Source organism: Sceloporus occidentalis, unplaced genomic scaffold, assembly GCF_023333645.1.
Source record: "Sceloporus occidentalis isolate IW3139 unplaced genomic scaffold, rSceOcc1.0.p SCAF_5, whole genome shotgun sequence".
NCBI classification, from domain to species: Eukaryota; Metazoa; Chordata; class Lepidosauria; order Squamata; family Phrynosomatidae; genus Sceloporus; species Sceloporus occidentalis.
Window position 1 is genome coordinate 38,567,614 of NW_028316985.1, and position 16,597 is coordinate 38,584,210.

The 16,597-nt window shown below is 41.9% G+C and overlaps 1 protein-coding gene across 2 annotated transcripts in view; it reads right to left on the minus strand.

Annotated features, from left to right (window-relative positions):
- TCF20 (transcription factor 20) overlaps positions 1-16,597 on the minus strand; it is a 219,557-nt gene that overhangs the window by 153,528 nt on the left and 49,432 nt on the right. The window contains exon 1 of one of the 2 annotated variants that reach the window (XM_089523757.1): positions 7,101-7,124. The exons of the other annotated variant lie outside the window; for it this stretch is intronic. The gene's annotated coding sequence lies outside the window, so the exon portion shown is untranslated. Of the gene's footprint in view, positions 1-7,100; positions 7,125-16,597 lie in introns of those variants that run through there. 2 annotated transcript variants of the gene reach the window in all.

The window sequence follows — 16,597 nt, forward strand, 5'->3', positions numbered from 1 at the left end:
ATTAAATAGAATGGCACATTAAAATGATATCCCTTTTATCAAATGGCAAAATCAAGGCTTGCTTTTTGGAATTTATATATTTTTTGAATATTTTCAAGCCGTGGATGATTGAATCTGTAGATATGGAGGGCCGACTGTAGTTCTTAAACCTCAGGAGGGCAAGACAAAACCTACAGGACACCATAGGAATACCCTTCAATGAATGGCTCTTCCTCTTAGAGGAGTATTTATCAATTACTAATCTAACATACCTCTGGCTGCTTTAATCAGTGAGAAGAGGGAGGGACAGATGCACAGATAATTGGCCTCACCTTCCTAGAATTCTGTCCTCTTGCTCAGGCTGCATAAACTGAGTGGTATCCATGAGAATTATTATTATTAGTAGTAGTAGTAGTAGTAGTATCCTGCTCTTTTTCCAGAACTCAGGATAGACTGACATATTCTCCACATTTCAGAGATGGACTCTCTCTTTGGAGTTTATCAGACAAGGGAAATTGTAAGTATAATCCAATGGCAATCTGAACGCAATCATGGGGTTTCACCTTATTGCGTGATAACCCACTACACGCAAATTCGGGCAATGGGAAGTCAGTCCGAACTCAATCAAGTGGTTTCATGTTATTGTGTGATAGACTGTCACATGCAACTTCAAGCAATAGCATGCTATTTTCGGGCAGTGGGGAGCCAGTTCGAATGCAATGCTTATTCACGTAATTGCGCGAAACTAGTGACTTTAAGTGAATGCGTTCTGGCCCCACTTTCTTTTCATTCGAATTTAAGAGAAATTCCTCCCGTTTGATAAACTCCTTAAAGTCATTTCCAATTTATGGCGACCCTAAGGTTTCATGCAATTACGTGAATGCGCATTGCATTCGAATTGACTCATTGCTCGAAAATAGCATGCCATTGCCCGAATGTGTGTGTAGTGGGTTATCACACAATAACGTTAAACGCCATGATTGCGTTTAGATTGCTATCAGATTATATTTCCAATTCCCCTTGTCTGATAAACCCCTTTATCTCTCCCAGAAGGTGGCAAGCTGGTATTAAATAGCCAAAAATCCTAAATCACCTTGCACTTAGTGGTGCTTTTGGCATCAGAAGCAACTTATGACACAATGGTGCAATTTTAGCCAACAGAATTCTCTTCTGTTTGTATGCCACTCATGATTGTGCCATTTTAAGGAAATGTTTTAAATTGTCTTTACATGCTGAATGACTCATAGTCATTTTAAACACTCATGAATACCTTCACAAAAATTCCATATCAATTTTATTATCCTTTTGCCTCTTTAAAAATAGTACTTTGAAGACTGCCTCCTCCCCCAGTCTTCCCCTGGGGTATGCATCCTTCCCCTCCTCTAAGAGGAGTTTTTGGTTGTGCTGTTTGTTTGGGGTATTCCCCTCGTGTGTGTGTGTTTTAAAGTCAAATAAGCTATTTGCCCCTATTCCATTGCAGAGACTTCATATCATGCTGGTATCTTGAGTGCAGCACTAATGCAAAAGCTGTGTGTGTGTGGGGGGGGGGGGGGGGTGTATAAGGAAGGCTCTATGACTTGCATCTAATCCTAGTCTCTGACCATTTAAAAGGACCAGACGATGACAGCAATATTCTGAAGGGAAGCACCGTCCACAATGTCAGGAGAGTAACTATGATGTTTGGCACTGTAAGCAGATCACTCAGGATTGACAGACATATTCTCCACATTTCAGAGATGGGAGTCTCTCTTTCTCTCTCCATCTCTCTTCCTCACTCTCACGCTGCCAAGCTGACAGTATTGCCTGCCTGCAGTTCTCTCTCCTGTATAAAAGGAAAAGGATGAGAATTTTTTTTTTCATTTCTTTCCCTTTCTTTGCTCCTGGGCATTGGAAATCAGAACAACAAAAAATGAAAGAAGTAGAAGAGGGGGCTGGAGGAATTTAACATCTAAAGAATTTCTTGTGATGAGGGAGGAGAGGAAGAGATGGAAAATAGAACAAGGGGATGCAGAGACTTAAAAAACAATATGCAAATGAGGCATAGCAAAATCATTTGTTATTGACAACAGCCCAAAAAGCTGAGCAGAAGGAGGTAAATTATATTACTCCCACACTGTGCTGAAAGTGAGTGATAATTTTTTAAAATGGGGATACCCTTTCAATTCTTCCAGTTCCAACTAGCAACTCTCAGATCCAAAATTTTCAAATTCCACATTTAAATGAATCATATGCAACCTAGTCTTCTACTAGTCTATTCCAAAATAAGCCCCACTGTCTTCAATGGGTCATATTTTGTGTCAAGAATATAAGGTCCAATGAATTCCTCACGTGTCTTGCAGATAATTTCATTGTCCAGAAGGTGGAAGAGGCAACAAGGGGATTAGCTATTTTACAATTGACCTTAACCAACAGTGATGATGTGGTTAATATGATGGCCATGGTAGGATCCTTAGGTAGAGGTAATCATGTTCTCCTAGAGTTTGTTCTACTGTACAGCAGAAAGAGGAAGCCAAGCGTAGTCGGACAAGCATTTTAGATTTTAAGAAAGCTGATATTGACAGTAATGATATTTTTGCAGACAAGCTAGTAAAATGTGGATTAAACAATGCTGCTACTAGGTGAATTTGTAATTGGTTGACAACCGACACCAAAAGGGTGTTCACCAATGGTCCCTCTTCATCCTGGAGAGAAGTGACTAGTAGGGTGCCCACAAGGTTTTGTCCTGGGCCCAGTGCTATTCAACATCTTTAACAATGACTTGGGACTTTTTCACATGCGGACTATGTGCTTCCATCCCAAAAAATGGTTAAAGTGGTGGCATCCCAGAAAAGCAAGCACATTTGCTAATGGTTATCACACACAAGAGCACAACAAGGGGTTAAAGGCACATTACCTAGGGTCCAATGAGAATTTGGCTATCAAACGGAGGAGGACAACCCTCCATTGCCAGCTTAGAAATACCTGTTCTGTGCATGCTCCAAACTGTCATCTCCACAAGTGCCCCCCCCCCCCATATGCCCCAGATGGGGAAGGGAAACCAGGGGGAATCCTCTTTGCCCCAGAAGGCCCAGAAACTGTGTTACATGGCAGAATGAGGCTTCCCTTTGCAAACTCCGTAAAACCACACACAAAGACCCACACCCACAAGAGAGAGTGAGAAAAGAGGGGGCCTGCCTGATTCCACAGAGGGCTGATACCCCCCAATGCCCTCCTTTTCCAGGACATGTCCTCCATTTTTCCCTTCTGTCCTGGAGGAATGCCAAAAGTCATCTCCTTCTGCCTTCTCTCATCAGCTCTTCCCCTTAATTAGAGGCTGCAGGAGGAAGGAGAAAGCAGCTGGCAAGAGAAAGAGGGGAGTGTGTGTGTATCCCTTTAAGAAGAAAGCATTCTGCCTACAGCAAGGGAAATCTAGGAACAGGAGGTATCTGCAGGCTTGGTTTTCAGATGGCTGCCATTACATGAAGGGTGTGAATTCACAAGCAAAATGGACATGCAAATACGGTAGTTTTGCGAATTTGCTTATTTCTTGATTCACCACACATTCTCCCTGGATTCTGTCTGGACTGCGTGCAGCATCATGTGGAAAGCAGCTGCGAACTTGTCCCTAATGCCCTGGATGACCCTGCATTGGCCCCACTTTTAACCATCCAATTTTCCCCGTGTGAAAAAGTCTTTAGATGAAAGAATAGGGGCATGCTTAGCAAATTTGCAGATGACACCAAATTAGGAGGGGTAGCTAATACTTCAGAGGACAGGATTAGAATTTTTAAAAGACTTTAACAGATTAAAAAGCTGGGCCAAGACTAACAAAATGCATTTCAACAGGGAGAAATGTAAAGTACTACACTTTAGCTGTAAGAATGAAATGTACAGATACAGGATGGGTGACACCTGGCTTGATAACAGTACATGCCAAAGGGATTTAGGAGTCTTAGTAGATCACAAGCTGAACATAAGTCAACAGTATGATATGGCAGCTAAGGCCTGATTCCCACTACCTTTTAAGCTGGATCTCAAAATCAGTTTGAACTGGTTCAAATGACCCTGGTTCCCATTTGAATCAATTCGCTGAAGCGATTCAGAGAGGGGGGGCCATCCGCTAGACCTATTTAATCTGCGTCTTTCTGGATAAATTCATTCTGCGCAAGTATGAACCAGATGCGGATCGGAATCAATTTAAATTTTCCCTTTGGCCGGCTGGAGCAGGTCCATTTTGAATCAATTCATTTGTCAATGTGAACCACAAGTGGGTTATTTATTTTATTTTGCAGCAAGAAAATACAAATGGGGCAAATGTAGTGTGAACCATGCTCCGATGTCAAATCAATCCATCGATTCAGATCGCACACAAATTTATTTGTAAGTGGGAATGAGGCCTAAAAAAGCCAATGAGATTCTAGGTTGCCTCAATAGGACTAAAAGGGAACACTATCCTGCTTTGCTCAGACCTCACTTGGAAACTAGTTCTGGACACCACAATTCAAAAAGGACATTGACACACTATAACACGTCCAAAGGAGGGTGACCAAAATGGTAACAAATTCTGTAATCCATGACCTATGGGAAGTAGCATAGGGAGCTAGGAAAATTTAGCCAGCCTGGAGAAGAGAAGGTTAAGAAGTGATAAGATAGCCATGTGTAAACATTTGAAAGAGTGTCATAGTGAAGATGGAACAAGCTTGTTTTCTGCTGCCCCAGAGACTAGGACACGGAGCAATGGATTCAAACTACAAGAAAGGAGATTCTTCTTAATTTACATTAATGGGGGTGTGGGACTTCAACACTGATGTTTAACTTCAGTTGCCTTTTACGTTTAAGTTAAAAGCCTGAAGTAAAATGATCAAAAAATGAAGCACAAAAATGCATTCTGTGGTTTACTCTTCCCCCACTGTCTTGAACTTCGGAGAAAAGAAAACAGCTGCAGGACATTTCGGGAAAACCAGTTTCTCATTTACTCCACCAAAACCCCTTTTACATTTTCACTTTCTCTGTACCTTGTAATCTCTTCTTTTGTATATTATTCTCAAATGGATCCCAATGAAAGTCCCAGGGCAAAGAGAGTCAAAGTTTAGTTACTGGGGAAAGACTACGTTTTAGTTGATTATTCAGTGCAGAAAACAGGAAGGCCACCCAGTAGTAAGGAAGATACCACTGCCCTACCTAGCTGATTTAAATTCTTTCTCCCTTGGAATTAACTAATCTATTACTGTATACTGTAATAATAAAAGAAAACTGATAAAGATATCTATAACCATTTTCATTTGCAGTAGTTTTGATCTTCTAATCTAACTAGTATAATTCTCCAGCAATGAGATACTAACAAAACACATGAAGCATTTTTAAAAAGAAATTCCAAGAGAAGTAGGCTTTGGATAAAGAATCAGATGGGAAATGGGAAATCTGTTGTCTGTTCATTTACTCTTCTTTGCTTTGCAGGTCAATTCTTGCTGCAGTAGTACAAGATGTAGACAACTGGGACTTGCTTCCTCAAAATACACTGCACTTCACAATGACTACTTTTTTTAAAAAATAAAGGGTTTTGCCTTACTTGCTCTAAGAGAAATTTAGGAAAATGTGCTTTTTGTGGTTAGGGGAAATAGGTTGAAAATCCTGATTCATATCTCAACTCAGCCACAAACTCTCTGGATGACAAGAACCAAACTACAGCCTTTCAAATTAATGTCCTTACTGGACAACATTAATACTGGCCTACCTTACAAGTGTGCTGTAAGCATTAATAAACATGAGATTTAAGTGCACAAAACATACATTTAAAAAGCACTAAGAATTCTTACTACAATATGTACAAATTGGGTGTATATTAGATTATATGGGCCTCAACATAATTTTAAAAATTGCTTGGTTCAAAGGCTATAGCTACTGCAAGTATAAAACAAAAAGAACTATCCATATAAATGGATAATACGAAATTATGTTGTTGCTGCTGCCTTTCTATGCCTTCAAGTTGTTTCCAGTTTATGGCAACCCTATGGCAAATCTAGGCAAGATTTGTTCAGTGGAGATTTGTCTTTGCCTTCCTCTGAGGCTGAGAGAGTGTGACTTGCTCAAGGTCACCCAATGGGTTTCCATGGCTGAACAAGGATTCAAAACCTGGCCTCCAGTGTGACAGTCCATCGCTCAAACCCCTATACTACCCTGGCTCACAAAATTATGACCAAAACTATGGTCCAAAGCACAGGTGGCTTCCCTTTTCACTCTTCCGAGGTAAAACACTGAAACAATTTTTGAATCAGTGCATGTGGCAAGAGAGAGACCCATAATTTAAGGCACTTTAGAAATGTGAGGTATTTATTACGAAAGGAAGTCAATGAAATTAAAAACTCCTGCGAAATGAGTGAAGCATCTTGTCACTCTCTGCAGAACACATACATGAATAGCGCACCCGTCTAGGTTACACACACACAGTGAGAGGCATTATATATTTTTCTGGCACAGCTTCTCGAGATGGAATCAGTGTCTTCCATTCACAAGCATAAACCTCTGACCCAGGATCTGGGAAGAATAAAAGACAAACGCTGGAAGTTGTTTAACCATTCCATGCTCATTTTGACTCCAATTACCCACAGAGAAACAGGAATGAAAGAGAACAGGAACAGGAGGACTCTCTCAGATCAGCTGCCTGGAAGGAAATCACTCAGGCCTCACTCCACAGGGAAAAGGCAGGCATTCAGAGCCAGAGCTACAATTTCCCTGGCTGGTGAGATGCTCCTTTCAGCCAAGGAAGCCACAGCACCTGTTCCAAGTGCCTAGTTCCAGAGAGTGCCAGGCAGTTGTGAAAAAACAGGGAATACTCTGAAACTCTGCACGAATTCCTGCATTGTGTCAGCAACACAGCATCCAATTTCTTTCTGGGTGCATCTACCCACAGACCTTTCGGTCACGCGACAGGGAGACAAAACAAAGGTCCCAGTGTATCCCATCTCTACTTATCTCAAGCAGTTCTGTGTCCCATTGCTACAAGGCACTGCATTGCATTTAAGGCACTCATTAATCCCTCTGCTTGAAAGCCCAGGATGGACCAAAAAAGGGGAAGGGACAAACCAGCTTCCCTCTCTGCCATCCCTTGAGATCAGAGTTCAGACAGGCAGTGAGTGTCATACCTGTATTTATGAATAAAGAACTTCAAGATCCAGAGCTGTCATATCTGCATCCTTCCACTGCATGTAGAAATAAGGGGAGGAGGAGAAGGGAGGGGAGGAGCAACTAGCTTTAACTGGATTGCACCGGTAGCAGCTCCATCACAATTCAATCTGTCAAGGGCTGTACCAAGAAATATGTTTCTTCAAGACTTCAAGACAAAAGAGGGAAAGAAAAAAAAAGGGGGGGGGGGCACCTTCCCACCCTGGAATGCAATCCACCTCCAGACAAGAGAGCGCAATCTGGGCTAAAATAAAGCAAAATGGCATGCAGAAGTGTGTGGAGAAAACAGGCCCTTGCATGCCTGCAAAAAATAAAACAAAATAAAATAAAAAGACACCAGGGGAAAGAGGGAGAAAATTCATACAATAGAATAGAATAGAAACATCAAAGAGAGAGAAAATGCATGCAATAGAATAGAACAGAATAGAATAGAAACACTAGGAGAAAGAGCGAGAAAATGCCTGCAGTAAAATAGAACAAAACAAAACAGAATGGACTAGAAACAGCATGGGAAAGAGAGAGAACATGCATTCAGCAGAACAGAATAGAATAGAATAGAAACACCAGGGAAAAAAGAGAGAACATGCATGCAGTAGAATAGAATAAAAACACCAGGGAAAAGAGAGAGAGAATGTAGTAGGAAAGGGTTAAGTAGGCAAGGAGCATGCAAGGGAAATTACCTGGATTTTAAAGTGGGGGGGGGGGGGGAGGTCTGAGAAGAGTGATCCCTTTCTGGTTACCCTGAACACACACACAGAGAAACCCTTATAATGAAGGTGCTGGGAGTGTAATTACTCTGCCTTGTTTGTCATGGCAGGGCATCACTCTGCCACAGGGCCAATTGCCTCTCCATCTTTTTCCTTCATCTTCTCCTTCTTGCAATTAGCATGCCAAAGAGTCCAAACCGCTGGCCGGCCGCTGATTGGAAGAGAGGCGAGCAGCCAAATGCCTCTCGGGCCAATCAGGAGGCGGCCAGCGTTGTGCTCTGAAGCTGCCTTGCGTTCTATGCCCTCCGCCGCTGCTATCACTCTGCTCAGGAGGCGGCTCTGAAGGGAGTGATAAAGGCCCACCAAGCCTCCCTTCCTCCTTCCCCAGCTGGCCTCATTCACAGTGCCTGGCAGGCAGGCCTTCCTCAGGGGAGCCACTAATGAAGACGGCCAACGTTTATCTCCCCCAGCCTCCCAGATGGGTCGATTTATACTTCCACCCCAGAGCCCTGGCTCCCAGCCAAGGCACATTCTTCTTATTCTGAGGGAAGGGGAACAGGGAGGGAGACACATCAGCCACACTTCCCCTCACACACAGATCTTTCAAATACACACACACAGTACAGGAGAGAGGTTTGAGGGAAGCCCCGGCTTGGAGGAAACATTATAAAGCCAGGTGGATATTGACGGCCGCGTTTACACGTCTAGTTTGGTGGCGCTTGTGTGCCTTTTATGACTTGTGGCAATACTAAGCAGGGATGTAGCCAAGGGGGGGGGGGTCCTTGGGGTCTAGACCCCCCCTTCCATTAGATAAAATGAATGGTGCGTGCCACTACACCACTGCACCCAAGCCCCATTATAATGGTGGCACTTAGTCTGGACTCGCCCCTTCCCAAAATCCTGGCTACATCCCTGTACTAAGGCAAACGTGTGTGGGCATGTTGTGTATCTTCAAGTCGTTTCGGACTTACAGCAACCCTAAGGCAAACTTGTGTGTGGTGTGTGCCTTATGGTGATCCTAAGACAAACCTGTGTGTGGTGTGTGCCTTCAAATCATCTACAATTTATTGTTACCCTAAGGCAAGCCTGTAGAATCATAGTGTGTGTTGTGTGCCTTCAAGTCATTTACTACTTATGGCAACCCTAAGGCAAACCTCTGTGTGTGTGCGTGTTGTGTGCCTTCAAGTCATTTACTACTTATGGGGACCCTAAGGCAAACCTGTGTGTGTGTGTGTTGTGTGCCTTCAAGTCGTTTACTACTTATGGAGAACCTACGGCAAATTTTTCTCCACGTGTGTTGCATGCCTTCAAGTGATTTCCAACTTCTGGCAACCCTAAAGCAAACCTTTTTGTATGTGTTGTGTGCCTTCAAGTGGTTTCCCACTTATGGCAACCTTAAGGCAAACCTTTTTGTGCATGTTGTGTGCCTTCAAGTCGTTTCTAACTTATGGCAATCCTAAGGCAAACCTGTACGTGTGTGTGTGTGGCGTGCTCTCATTTCCGACTTATGGCAATCCTAAGGCAAACTTCTGCGTGTGTGTTCTTGTGCCTTCAAGTCATTTCCAACTTACAGCGACCCTAAGGCGAACCTGTGTGTGTTTAAAGTGCCTTCTAGTCGTATCTGATTCATGGCAATCCTAAGACAAACCTGTGTGTGTGTGTGTGCGTGCATGTGCCTTCAAGTTGTTTACAACTTATGGCGACCGTAAGGGGAACCTCTGTGTGTGTTGTGTGCCTTCAATTCGTTTCTGACTTATGGCGACCGTAAGGTGACCCTACCATGGGTTTTCTTGGCAAATTTCTTCAGAGAGGGGTTGGCCATTGCCCTCCTCTAACAGAGCGAGGACCTTTTCACACCTATGTGCTTCCATCCCCAAAATGGTTAAAGTGTTGGCATCCCGGAAAAGCAAGCTAATTCGCTAGTGCTTATCACACACAGAGAACAACAAGGGGTTGTTACTTAGGGAAGGAAGTAGGTTGAGTGTGAATTTGGGTTTCAGACGGATGAGGATAAAACCCCGTTGTAGCATGGAAATAACTTTTTTGTGCATGCTCCAAACTGTCATTTCCACAAGTGCATACCCACACATGCTCCAGAGAGGAAAGGGAAACAGCAAGGAAAATCCTCTTTGCCCCAGAAGCTGTTTCCCTTTCCAAACTCCCTTAAAACACACACACACACACACACGAGAGAGAGAGAGAGAGAGAAAGAGGAGGTGGCTGCTCCATAAACCTGCTTGATTCCAGCGAGGGCTGAAACTCCCAGAAGCCCTCCTTTTGCAGGTCATATCTGCCATTTCTCCCTCCTGTACAGGAGGAATTCCAAAACGTCCTCTCTTGCTCTCCCACCAGTTGTTCCCTGCTGCAGGAAGAGGAGAGCAGCTGCACAAGGGAAAGAAAGGTGTGTGTTGTGTGTATATCCCTTTAAGAACAAGGCTGTCTCCCTCTCCTTGGCACAGCAAGGAATCCTGGAAAATCTGGGAACAGGGAGAATCGGGGCCATGGTTTTCAGATTGCTACAATTACATAAAGAGAGCAAATTTGTGAATTAACGGGACATTCACAATACGGTGTTTTTGCAAAAATTTGTATTCCCAGATTTGCTTCCTCTCTGGATTCTTACCAGTTTGTGTGTGACGGCATCTGAAAAGCAATTGCGAAATTATCACTAATGCCCTGGGTGACCCTGCATTGTGACCAGTTTAACCTTCCAATTTCCCCTGTGTGAAAAAGTCTTCTGAGAGTGTGACTTGCCCATGGTCGCCCAGTGGGTTTCCATGACCCAGTTGGGATTCAAGTCCTGGTCTCCAGACTCCTAGGGGTCATTCACACATTGTTGTTTTCAGCACGACTATGCGAATAATCTCACATTCTGGTTTTGTTGTTCATACTATGAACCCACATCTATGTGCATCTCCGCAAGTTTGGTTGCTCACATGTGTCAGCACTTGAAAAAAGATGGAGTCAATGATGCGAATGTATTCAAAGGACATTCAAGGCATGCAGAGTTTAATTCTGGTTTATCCTGAGTCTGTAGTTTTTTGTGGGTTTTTTGGGCTATGTGTCCATGTTCCAGAAAAGTCTCTTCCTGACGTTTCACCAGCATCTGTGGCTGGCATCTTCAAGATCTTCAAGATGCCAGCCACAGATGCTGGTGAAACATCAGGAAGAGACTTTTCTGGAACATGGACACATAGCCCGAAAAACCCACAAAAAAATATAGATGCCGGCCATGAAAGCCTTTGACTATCCTGAGTCTATTCGCATCAGTTATTAACACTTTCGAGAATCCAAATCTTTTCAAAAAAAAAATTGGGAGAAAATCTGACATTGATTATTCTGGGTTAAATGGTGGTTACAGCCCCCCAAAAAACATTAATCAGTTTCATTCAAAATGCACGTGAACAACAAAGATTCAACCTAGATTCTACCTGGATTATTTTCACCGTCTGAATAACCTCCTAGTCCTATGCTCAAACCACTAGGCTCAAACTATGCTGGCTCTTTAGATGTCTAAACCACCCTTTTATCCCAGACAGGGCATTCAGAAGACATTCCTCCTCCACCTGTCACCTGCATTTCACCTACAAAGCAGGGAAGGTTGTAGATTCTCCAGGAGAATTTCAAGCAGAAGGAAAGTAATGATCCCAACTGGAACCTGGCCAGGAGAAAAGGCTTGAAATGCATCTTGCTGCTCTCAGGCTGCACACTCAAGATCCCCCGTTAATTCTGATTAGTTACCCCTTGGCAGACTTTAACCATCTTTTGTACATAAAATCAGGGTAGCAGAGAATTTAATCTTCTCACGTACCCAGTTCATGGGATTAGTGATGATTAGTGATTGTTGAGAACAGAACCAAGGGGGTGTACTTGTTCCAGATTGATTACTCTGGAGTAAAAGGGGGCAGTTTTTCAACTTGACAGGTTAGAAACAAGGCAGAAGAGCTACAAAATGCCCAGAAGAAAAACCTTTAAAGGTTGAAGGAACCAGAATGTTTAGCCTATAGAAAATAAATCTTGTCATTGTTTATATATGATTGGAAACCTTTGAAAACTGTTAACAACAACAACCACAATGCAATCCTAAATGTACACTTACCTGGAACTAAAGCTCCCTGAAATTACCAGGAATTGTGCTTGTTTTTCATTTATTCCTATCCTGCTTTCCCCCCAAAATTCAAAGCTGCTCACAGTTTAAAAGAGCAATACAATTAAAAACATAAAAAAGTGAATAGAATCAAACTATTACAATATTAAAAACAAATCACACAATAAAAGAATAAAATGCAAATTTAAAAGATAAAAGCTCTTTTTTAAAAATTGTTAAAACATTAAAGCCCCCCTAGCCCATTCTTTAAAAACTTTGTTTTAAAACCCTGTCCCAATTTTTTTTAAAAGCCAACAAGGCCATTCTTGCTTCCCTGGGAAAGGAGTTCCAGAGACTAGGGGCAGCCACTGAGAAGGCCCTCTCTTGCATCCTGGGCCCAACTAGCACCAGCTTTCAGGGAGGTGAGAATGCCATTACAGTGGGACCTTGTTATCCACAGAATTGCTGTCTGTGGATTTGAGCATCCACAGATGGCAAGCCCGCGTTTTCCGCAATGGCGGTGAGTGAACATTGCACCCCGCCATTTGGGAGAGTCCCCGTTGTCCCCTTCACCTGAAGTCCCATTGTCTCTAATGGTGGTGTGGCCGCGTGTATGTGCCGCCACTGGGGACAATGCAGGCTTGAGCATCCGTGGATTTTGGTATCCGCAGAGGGGTCCGGAATGGATGCCCCATGGATATCAAGGTCCGATTGTATACTATTTGTTCATTCTCTTTGCTTCCCTCATTGCTAACTATCTCAGAAAGTATAGGTGAACAAAAAGAAACTAACAAAGAGGAACTGGAACAAGCCAGGAGGCTCCAGGGACTGACAGTAAATCACCTTTTCAGTAGTGGGCCTCAGCTGACATCTCAACATTGCTGATCCATAATATGAATCCTATATAATGCAGATGATCAAGAAACTATAATTAAAAAAAATACCATATGTCAAGGTGGTTAAGACATTCATCCTCTGTATAATAGTTTATTCTGAAACAACATACACAGGCAGCCCTAAAGTACTGAATCATAAACTAGACAGTGAGACATCATCATCCATAGTTGCTCCACAGTTGCTTGACCTCACTTTCAATTCACCTTGTTTCTTCACCCCTCTATGGACATCTTAAAGGAGAGAAGAATGAACAAGTTCACAGAGACAGTCATCAAGGAATTGTCACCACAGCAACTGGGGGTAGGGAGCAAGGAAAAAAATGCTCAACCTCCTCCTCCTCTTCTGCAGAAGCTTACCAGACAACAAAACAAGCAGGGTTGGGAATAGAGAAAACCAAGGGTTGAGGTAAGAACGACCCTTCCTTACAATGCTGTGTTTATCCATAGCCTGCTTATACAGTGCTAAAGTAGAGTGGCCTATTATGCACTGTTTAAAAAAAGCAACCTGAAAATGCAGAATGAAAAAAAGAGGGCACATATTTATTGAAAAAAATTATATGCTAATTTTATATGCATATGAAAAGTCAATAATACTTTGTAAAGTGGGAGGTGGTAGGAAAAGAGGATGACTATACAGACGGATAGATTCAATCAAGGAAGCCACAGCTCTGAGTTTGCAGGTTCTGAACAGGCCTGCTGATGACAGGATGTCTTGAAGGTCCCTTATTCACAGTCGCAAATAAGTCAAAGCCAACATGATGGCATTTAATAACAACAACTACAACAATTTATACAGAAAGGTGTAGATCTACAAGTTGCAGCAATATATCTGTCCCTGAGTGCCTTCTCAGTCCAGATGGTAACTTTTGATGAATAAATTCAAGGCCCATGACCCTGATCTCCATTTCTCTGTCTTTACATTAGACTTAGACTGGGCAGCCTTTCAAAGAGAGGATGATTTCAGACAACTGTCCTCTTCCTGCCACAAATGAACAAATGTGTCTAAAAGACAAAACAATCTGGAAAAGCACCAACTCTAATGGTAGCAGTATCTGCCCTTCCTTCTGGCAAAATACACCTGCCTGTGGACTGTATCCAATGTGTATCTAGATCAAGTGCTTTCAACTATGTCTTCTTCCATAGATCCTGCTAGAAACATGCTTTCCCTAATAAGCTGCCACTCCCTGCAACATCACAACTTGTTTCCTATTTGCTGTGTAGCACCACCTGCTGCCACATAATCTTTCCTCCTGATGGCACTAGTGCGAGTCTACACTAAGCTAGTAGAAAGAGAAGGTGAATGAGACAATATGAGTGAGATGTGATACTAAAGAGATGTATGTATTCTTTGTAGGCATCCTCACCATGCATTATCTGGGTACCATATAGTGTGGATTCCCCTTCCCTTTGTTCTGCTCTCAAATGGGATTCTGTCAAAGATAATAGGATTTCAATACAGTAATTGTCTATAGGGGTGCTTGTGGACTGGCAGTTCTTATGTCATTACTGGCTATGAGCTAGTAGATTGGAGGAGTGTGCTACAGCCATTTGGAACTGGTACACTGGGTGTATGTGTGTGTTCTATGGCTATTGGCATATTGCTTATGTTGTGATGCAAAAACATATCCTTGTTATTGTGGGAGTCCCTACTATCAGTCTAACATCAGTCTGACCTGTGGGCTTTGGCAGTGTAAGAAGGAACTCTGGAAGCATGCCAATGTTTTTGTTTTTACATGATTAAGGGATTTTTTGTGCTCCCTTCCCCTTATCTGAATCCCTGTAAGATATAGTGGCTTTTCCACTGGTGTGGTGGTAGTATATTTTTCCTTTTGTGTGCATCATTTGAACATAGGATTCAACTCCCTGATTATTTGCTCAAACCGTGTGCTGTTCAGTGTGCTGTTTATTTATACACATGCCTGATGTTATTTTCTCTACTTTTTTCCCCTGAATATATTATTTTATTTGTTTAAATTTATACACACCATTCTGGGTTATTCAAGCTTTCTGGCATGTCTATATATTTATCTCCAGCTTAGTGGTCTGCTTAGTACTATATTCTCCTTTACTGAATTTCAGAATGAGTTGGCAAGACCCTTTACTGACTAAGTACAGAGTCCATAGACTTTAGGTTAATTTGACTCTTTTTTTGACTGCTGCATAGCTACTTTCATGTATGGAATAGGATGCCAAAATGAACAAATAAAAGTCATATAGCAGACACTTTACTATGTTAAAAATCAATGTGAGAAAATTGCCTTGGGAGGATCAGAAAACAATAATATATAAGGACCAGGGACTTGCAGATGATGAGATGAACTACAATAAGCTTGTGCAGCAGTGGAGGAGGGACACATTGCCATAGCAACAGAAAAGAGAGTGATTATTTCAGCAAAGTTAATTTATATGCATCAAATTCATCTGGAAAGTAAAATCACCCCTCAAAAGGTAGGCCTTAACAGCAATTTAACAAATACTTTCCTTAAAGATTTCATTATCTGTACAAGACATGAAGTTCAACTGACTTAAAAAGCCCTAAAACTGAAATAACAGTTTTCTTATTTTTTTTACATTGCTAGTGCATCTATCCACAATTTATTACTGTCCAAAATATAACAAGACTGGGAAATTTCAAGAAAAACAGAATGAGCTAGTCAGATTTCAGCAAATGAGCATTACAGACTAGTTTACTACCAAATGGTCATTACTAGTTCTCAGGAATAGCTTCTTGATGATCAGGGGCACCCAAGGCTGTTTCTGAGCCTCTTTGGTGTTATTACCTAATCCAAAAAAAAAAAAAAAAAACCTTGTTCACATTGGCAAGGAATTTGGGTAGGCTTCTGTCATGTCTTACTGCATTATCTTCACTCCTGTTGCTCTCTGTGTGTGCAGTGAATCATAAATACCACTCATTTCTTGATCTCAAAATCATAACTATGGCACTATTATTTCTGTACTAATGCCTATCTTGACAGCATTTCTCAGTCTCCAGGGGGCTGGGGTCCTTGAGAATTCAGTTTGCAAAGTTAAATCATTCTTCTCCTAATGACTTGCCCGCTTTATTTTTATTTTATTTTTTAATTTCAAAACTGATTTACAATGCTTTTTGCAAAAGTGCTTCCACCTTCACAGTTAACAGTGACTTCTGCAAAGAAGGGCATAGAACTGTATGTAATCGACCAAATATTATATTCCAAATAGGCTGCCATTAACTATCAGTGCATGACAGATTCTTACTTCAGGAAATAAAGGTCCATGGCTCAGTGCTGGTAATAAGACACCATGAAGCACACAGTATGCCATCACATCACAGTACACAGGCTGCCTAGATCTCACAAAAAGCAACAAGATGTTCCCGCAGGCCCACAGTGTTGAAAAACTATCTTTATACAGGTCTTAAAATTTCAGGTTCCAAAGATACAATAAGTTTAAGAAAAATAAAAAACCAAAAGGGAAACCCTAGTAATTTCTTCAGCAAAACAACAAAGACACATATTCCAGGGTTAAGGAGTTAGATATTATTATAATTATTATTATTATTATTATTCATTGATTTCTTACCCACCTTTGCCCAAGGCTCAAAATGAGGTACAACATGAAAATTCTTTTTTGCTTACAGTTCGGTGTCTCAGAATGATATCCTAGGCAGCATCTACACGGCAGGATTAATGCAGTATGACACTGGTTTAATGCTATGGAACTCTGGAATTTGTAGTTTGTGAGATGTTTAGCCTTCTCTGTCAGAGAGCTCTGATGCCACAACAAAC